Raw genomic sequence first — 8026 nt, 5'->3', positions numbered from 1 at the left:
ATCTTTAAATTCGAATAGAATTAGGATTTAAAAAAAGGAAAGTTTTTATAAAAGGAAAGTTTTTAGGAAAAATTTTAAATTACCACCTAAAAATGTAATCATTTTCAAACTAACCACCCGTTTAATTTTTTATTTTAAATTACCACCCTAAAATTAAATAAATGCTCAAATTACCACCCATTTTAAAAATCTGGTGGATTTTCCATGTGTGGGCCCCACCTAACGCTTATTTTGACCCTTTTGGCTGATTTTTTTCCCCAAATTTTTTCTTTAAAAACTCTCTTCTAACTTCAATTCACATTTTTCTCTTTTAAATTTAGTAGAATTTTGTGAAGGAAATGTGAATTAGAGTTTAGAGAGCGTTTTAAGAGAAAAATGGGGGAAAAATTAGTCAAAAGGGTCAAAGAAAGTGTTGGGTGGGGCCTCCAGACGGAAAATCCACCGGATTTTTAAAATGGGTGGTAATCTGAGCATTTATTTAATTTAAGGGGTGGTAATTTAAAATAAAAAATTAAAAGGGTGGTTAGTTCGAAAATGGTTACATTTTTTGGTGGTAATTTAAAAATTAACCAAGTTTTTATTTAACTCAAATTCTTTAATCTTATCTTTTCAAAAAGGATAATTAAGATCTTTTAGAAACTTATAGAAGCTTCTAATTAATCCTAATTATTTTAGGACTAGGATTAGAACTTGGACCCTCCACATGATCAATTGGCCGTAGGTAAAATCCGGTTTTGGCTCAGTTTAGTATTTTGGCCATAACTTCCTCATTATTCATCGGAATTGGGCTTATAATATATCGTTGGAAAGGTCTTTTCAAGCCCCATCCAACTACACCATTATTGGACCCATATCATGGACCAAACTAAACTGGAATGCACGTTTTTCATAAATAGGGTAAGAAAAGAAATATTTTCAAAAACAGAAAGAAGAGATATTTTAATAAAAACATCCTCATCACTAGAATTTTCACACTTTCACTTCATTCGATTATGATTTGACGCGAAAGGTATTCATCACCGGGTTTGATTTTGGGGAGACACAAATGGGCGTTTGAATAAATAATTAAGCACAAATAAAGCCCCGAGAAGATTCCTAGAACAGAAATTATGAGCGTTTGAATCTAAGCAATGCAATTAGCCAACCGCAGGGCTGGCTGCACCTCTGTCCCGCGCACCCTCAAAGGTTGCTGCCGCCACTGCTAGGGCGAGGGAACCACCCTACAACCGCGGGTTTGGTTGAGTGATGATGAGCCACGACAGCCTTAGTTTCTTTTGTGCCACGTCATCAATTATCATCCAATAATATTGTAGCTTATGCATTTATTTATTTATTTTTATTTTAATTAGCTTAGAATTAGGCTTTAATATAAATACTTGAGAGGATTTTATTTTCTTCTTTTAAGCTTTATTTTCTAGATAGAACATTCTTTTTTAGTTAGGTTCCTCCATTATAAAACCCTAGTTATTGCTCTCCATTAATTCAATCATTTGAGGTATTTCATTCAATCTTTCGTTCTTTATTTTATTAATTATGAATTCAAGTTTATTCATCTCTTTTGTTTTGTTCAATTATGAGTGAGTAGTCGTTTACTAGGGTTAAGTGAGGGAACCCATGTGTTTATACCATGATTATTTGTGCTTAATTATTTATAAATTTATGAATTAGGGTTTGAATTATTCCAATTGATTTGTGCTTCATTGTTTGATTCATGTAATTGGCCAATATCATGAGTTGATTATTTAGCTAATAAAAATTAGAATTGAAATATCATATTTTTAGAGGCTTAATTACAATTAGCGAATTTGATTATGTTAGCGAACGAACTACATATGTTTATTCGTAAGTGTTAATTCCTGACCATAGGAATAACAAGGGTTTTAGTCGACCTAGGTTATTTATTAATGGATTGTTTTGCATTTCTTGGATTGGTATAAGCATGGTGGACCGAACATATGCCCTAGACCTTTATTTATTTGAGAACAACCTATTTCGTTTTCATTTTCATTCTAGTTTAGTTAATTGATTATCACTTCACTCTTCGTTTATTGATATAGTTTGTAATAATTGGGAAAAAATAATAGAACCTGTTTGGGTCCAATTAAGCCTAATTGGGCCTGGTCCATAAATGATTCAATCCAAGTCAAGGTCAAGGCCCAAGCCTCCAATATTGCCAAGTCAAGTTCAAGTCTACGGCCCAAGTCATCATGGTCAGCCCATATGACTCCAAGCCCACTCCTCCTTGTTATTCTAAGGTATAAAAGCCTTCAATTACACCATTTATCATTCATTCACATATAGCCTCAAGCAATTAATACTCTCGCATAGCTTTCTCTCTCTACACAGTGTTTGACTTCGTCATCAGAGGGGCCTTCCTCGGCACAACCCCCAAGGCCAGTTTACGTGTGTTTGCTATGCAGGAAACCCTCGGCTCAACATCACTAGGACCGAGTTCAGTCTTCAGCCACATCTTCGGACCTTCGGCAAGGTCCCATTGTTTTCACCCGACACAATTTGGTGCCGTATGTGGGGAAGACTTTCAAAAAATCTTTAAGCCAATTTCAATCTTGCTCTCGTCTTAGTACCAATGGCTAAGAATTGCAAGAACAAAAGATCTGAAGTCGGACCTTCTTCGTCTAAGAAAAGCCGCATAATGGAGGTGGAGGGAAAGAGGCCCTTGGACCCTCCCTCTCCATCACCTCCACCATCTCCGAACAGGCCTTCCTCCGGGGAAGCCAGCTCGGGAGAGCCATCGAGGGAGAGGACATAATCTCCCTCCATCCGCTCACAGCGCAGGACGAGTCCTCCTCGGTCCAGCGCTGCAACTCAGTCCAATCCAAAGGCCCGCATCAACACACGGAGTCCACCTTTGAGCATCCATTCTCGCCCCCAAACTCATAGAGGGACCCCTCAAACGAGGCCCTCTACCGAGGAAATTGCGCGAGTGATGGCGGTCGTCATGGAGACCATGAAGGCCGGCATGATGCCACCACCTCGTGACCGATCACCTCCGCAAACCAGACAACAGCGGAGGAGGACCGAACAAGAGGGGGAGAGACCCCAATCCTTCAAGGAATTGGAGGAAAATTGGGAAGAGGATACTTAGAGAACCGAGCGAGAAAGACAAAAGCACTCGCCTTTCTTCAAGGAGCCTTCTGCTCAGCTCACCTCGAGCAAAACTCACAAGAGTAGTAGTTCAGCCTCTCGGCCAGACACTATTCGCGGAAGCGTTCACGAGCGCCTTGGTCGCAGGGAACAGATTGTGCATAACTACCTCTCATTCCCGGGGACTGAGCCCCTACCTTCCGACCAAGGAACAAAAACCACTTCTACCTCTCAGAGAGGGTGGAGAGCGGTTCCTTCGGCCAGAAGAAAGGGAAAAGCCGTGATCATTCCCAACAGTTCTCCATTCAAGCAATGGATTCTGGAAGAGCATGTGCCGACGGTTAAAATCCCGTCGCACATTACTTATGATGGGACTTCGGATCCGAAGGACCATATTGCCTCCTATGAGGGGCATATGCATCTGTGCCCCAGGTCCGAAGCGACCTGGTGCAAAAACTTTCCTACTACTCTCAAGGGGGTCGCGCAAGCGTGGATCTCTAAAGTAGTAAAGGAAGGTTCTATAACTGGGTGGGACAATCTGTCCACCAAGTTTAAAAGTAAGTTTTCTACGGCAAACCGCCGAGAGAAGACAACTGCAGAGCTTATGGGCCTGCAGCAAGGGGAGGCCGAAAGCCTCCGGGATTATCTGACTCGTTTCAGCAACGAGTCATCCAGCATTTCCTAGCAGGATCAAGGGTTGGCCGTCTTTGCTATGCAAAATGGCCTTCAGCCAGGAAAGTTCCTTGACTTCATGGTAATGCATCCCCCGCAGACCTTGGAGGAAGCTCTGAACACTTCAGATAAGTTCATCCGAGCCGAAGAGTGGAACAAAGCAAAAGCCCACCTTCAATTAGGGAGTGGGAAACAAAAACAACAATCGACCGAAGGCCAAGGCCAGAAGTCAAAAGGAAAGGAAAAAGCCTCGGAACAAGCTTCAGCCAACGAGCTAAAGAAGGAGAAATCTGCACCTTACCTGGGCAGATATGAATCCTACACTCCGCTCACCCTCCTGCGCGCCAAAATTTACAGCGTGACGAAGGGAGAGCAGAGTTACCCAAAGCCAAGACCACTTCCCCAGTGGTATCAGCAGAAAAATAAGAATCTTTGGTGTAAGTTCCACGAATCACCGGGACATAACACCGAAGAATGTATCCAGCTGAAGGACCAAATCGAGGATATGGTCTGGAAGGGATACTTGAAAAAATATATCGCGGATCAGCTAGTCGACTCGACAAGCGGCCATGCCTTGCTTAGTTTCATGGACGCATTTTCTGGGTACCATGAGATCTTCATGCACCCCGACGACCGAGCAAAGACAGCATTCGTCACGAACGCTGGGGTGTACAATTACAAAATGATGCCCTTCGGATTGAAAAATGCGGGGCAACATATAAAAGGTTGGTGGATTAAGTTTTTGCCGAGCAAAAAGGCCAAAACATGGAGGTCTACATTGACGATTCTATCGTCAAAAGCAAAGAGGATAAAGACCATGTGAAGGACCTGGCTGAAACCTTCGCCACCTTAAGAAAACACAAAATGAAGCTGAATTCGAAGAAGTGTGTCTTCGGCGTGAAGTCTGGAAAATTTCTCGGTTTCATGGTTAGCAAGAGAGGGATTGATGCCAATCCCGCAAAGGTGCAAGCAGCTCTCGATCTCCCTTAGCTGAAAACAAAAAGAGACAATCAGCGGCTCACCGGAAGAATGGCAGCCCTCTCGAGGTTCATCTCCCGAGCCTCGGATAAAGGTTTACCCTTCTTCAAAGCCTTGAAACTCCCAAAAACAAAAGAGCTCATCTGGGGAGACGAGCATAAAGAGGCCTTCAAGCAGCTTCGAGAGCATCTTGCTCAACTTCCTACGGTGGCTCGTCCAACTGAAGGGGAAACCCTGTACTTGTACGTGGTTGTCAGCCCAGCCACCATCAGTGCAGTGCTGTTGAGGGAAGAAGACAAAGTTTAGCAGCCGATCTATTTTGTTAGTTAAACTCTAACAGATGCCGAGACTCGCTACCCCTTACTCGTAAAAGTTACTTATGCGGTAGTGGTAGCAGCTCGGAAGTTGAGGCCCTATTTCGATTGCCATCAAATAGCAGTCTTAACTGATCAGCTGCTGGAAAAAGTACTCGACAAAGTAGAAAAATCTGGTAGGTTGGCAAAGTGGGCTTTCGAGCTCACTGAGTTCAGAACCGGCTACCAACCGAGAGCAGCCATCAAGGCTCAAGCTCTAGCGGACTTCCTGGCCAAATGCTCGTACTAGGAGACGCTAGACGAAGGAAAGAGAGTCTGGACCGTTTTCACGGATGGATCCTCCACCGTAAGTGGTTCGGGGGCAGGGGTAGTAATAACCTCTCCCGAAGGCAAATCCTTTGAGTATGCACTCAAATTTTCTTTTAAGGCTTCGAACAACGAGGTCGAATATGAGGTAGCAGTTGGTGGCCTAGAATTGTGCATCTCTCTGGAAGTCGAACATGTCTGTCTAAAGACAGACTCCCAGCTAGTTGCGTATCAGATCAGAGGTGACTACGAGGCTAAAGAGAAATCAATGATAGCCTACCTCTCCAAGATCAAATCAGTCATCGCAAAGTTGAGAACTTTTGAAGTTCAGTTGATCCCAAGGGGTCAGAATACTCAAGCTGACGCACTCTCCAAACTTGCTAGTTCAACTCTTACTGAGTTGAACCGATCTGTTTATGTGGAGGTGCGCCGAGAAAGAAGTGTCGACAAAGCACCTGAAGTTTGCTGCGTTGATCAAGAGCCCAGCTAGATGGATCCTATCCTAGCTTTCAAGCTTCGGGGAGAAATTCCCAAGGACAAAACTCTAGCCTCCAAGCTGAAGCGAACCAATTCCAGGTTCATTGTCTTTAATGGAGAGTTGCTGAAAAAGTCCCACTCAGCCCCATTGCTGAAGTGTGTGGGCCCTGCAGATGCGGATTATATCCTTCGGGAAATCCATCTCGACATTTGCGGGAACCACATTGGGGGAAGGACCTTAGCCCATGAAGCCTTAAGGGGCAGGGTATTATTGGCCCACCATGATTTCAGACGCTAAGGAGCTGGTCAGAAAATGCGAAAAATTTCAAAAATTCGCACCAGTCATCCATCAGCCGGCCCAGGAGCTTTAGCTAGTTCTGAATTCGCTTCCATTTGCCCAGTGGGGACTGGACATCCTAGGTCCATTTCCGGATGCCCCATATCAGAAAAAGTGGCTGCTAGTCAGTATAGACTATTTCAGTAAATGGATCGAGGCCGAAGCAGCCTCGAACATTACATAGCAGACTGTTAGAAAATTTATCTGGCAGAACATCATAACTCGTTTCGGCATCCCGAAAGTATTTGTCTTTGATCATGGAAGGCAATTTGACAATCTACCGCTGAAGGGGTATACTGATTAGTTCGGTATCAAATTGGCATATTCAGCAGTGTGCCATCCGCAAAGCAACGGACAAGCCGAAGCTGCAAATAAGCAGATTCTTAACGCTCTCAAAAAGAGGGTTGAGGATCAAAAATCCAAGTGGCTAGAAGAATTTCCTGGAAATCTCTGGTCTCTTCGGATGACTGAAAAGGAGGCAACGGGTCATTCACCTTTTGAATTGGTTTATGGTGCCGAAGCCGTTCTCCTAGTGGAAATCGGTTCTGAAAGTCTACTAGTGCACCACTTCTCGGCTAAGAATGAGCAACTTATGAGGGAATCTCTCAATTTCCTCGACGAAGTAAGAGACTCACCCAGAGATAGAATGGTTACATACAAGCAAAGAATCAGCAAGTTTTATAACCAAAGGGTCCATGCAAGGCCTCTCAGAGTTGGAGACCTTGTCCTTTGGAATGCTGTTGTAGTTCAGAAAAACCGAATCCATGGGAAACTCTCAGCCACATAGGAGGGACCTTACGAAATTTATGATGAGCTTCAGCCCGGGACATACCGACTTCGGCAGTTGGATGGAACCGAGATGAAAAATCATTGGAATGCTGATGTACTTAAGAAATTCCATGTGTAAACCCTTTGGGGCAGAACAATCTTTGTAAGTACATTTTCAATTATTAATGAAAGGCCTCAGAGCCAACGTTTCTACAAATATTTGCAATTATTATTCTTTCATTTTTTTTATTTTATCTACTCTTTAAGAGTTTTCCTTCAGCACTGTCTGAAACCATCGCCTTTGAGGCATCAGGTTTTGGATTGCTGACAAACTCGCCTATAAAAGAACACTGGTATTTGAGCTGGAGTAAATGCTTCAGCAAGACTTGTTTTCTGAGGCAATGAGTCCATGGACGAATCTGGGATATTGCTTTCACTAAGCCTTGTATCCCAGAGGGTCACTGTTTGAGACATTGCCTTAAGTTGGCCTTGTGTCTCAGATATCCATTCTTTAAGATAGACAGAAAACCAAGACTAATCGCATAACAATTAGAAAGTTATTAAGTACAGAAAAGCTTCGTCTCAAATTAAAAGACAAGCAATTACCTCATAAATCCGAAGATGAATCTTCAGAATTCTGGGGGGGGCAGCAGACACTACAAGTGTGCTCAGTAGCTGAAAATTTCTAAAGCTGAAGCCCTTTTTACTTAGCAAATTTTTCGAAAAATCTATCAGATTAATGCGCAAGTTTAAGGCAAAGTAGTAAGAAGAAAAGCAAATTCATAACACGAGGAAAAAGCTCGAAAGCCGAGCTACAAAGCTAACTGTTTCACAAGATAAAAATAAACATCGGTAGCCGCCCACAAGCGGAAAATTACAGCTGCCAAATGACAGGGTAAAGTCGTATCCCCTAATCAAAAGTATTACCTAAGTTTTCTAACTAATGCAGATAGGGAAGTATGGTCGAATCCGCAGGGAACACTAGTACAAAACTAACCTCAAGTAACACCAAAAAAATGTTACATAATGTGGTAAAAGTGTTATTATAGACAATAGGTAACACTTTTTT

The sequence above is a fragment of the Chenopodium album genome, chromosome 3 (genome assembly GCF_948465745.1).
Source record: "Chenopodium album chromosome 3, dcCheAlbu1.1, whole genome shotgun sequence".
Taxonomy (NCBI): domain Eukaryota; kingdom Viridiplantae; phylum Streptophyta; class Magnoliopsida; order Caryophyllales; family Amaranthaceae; genus Chenopodium; species Chenopodium album.
Note: the sequence above shows the minus strand (reverse complement) of the source record.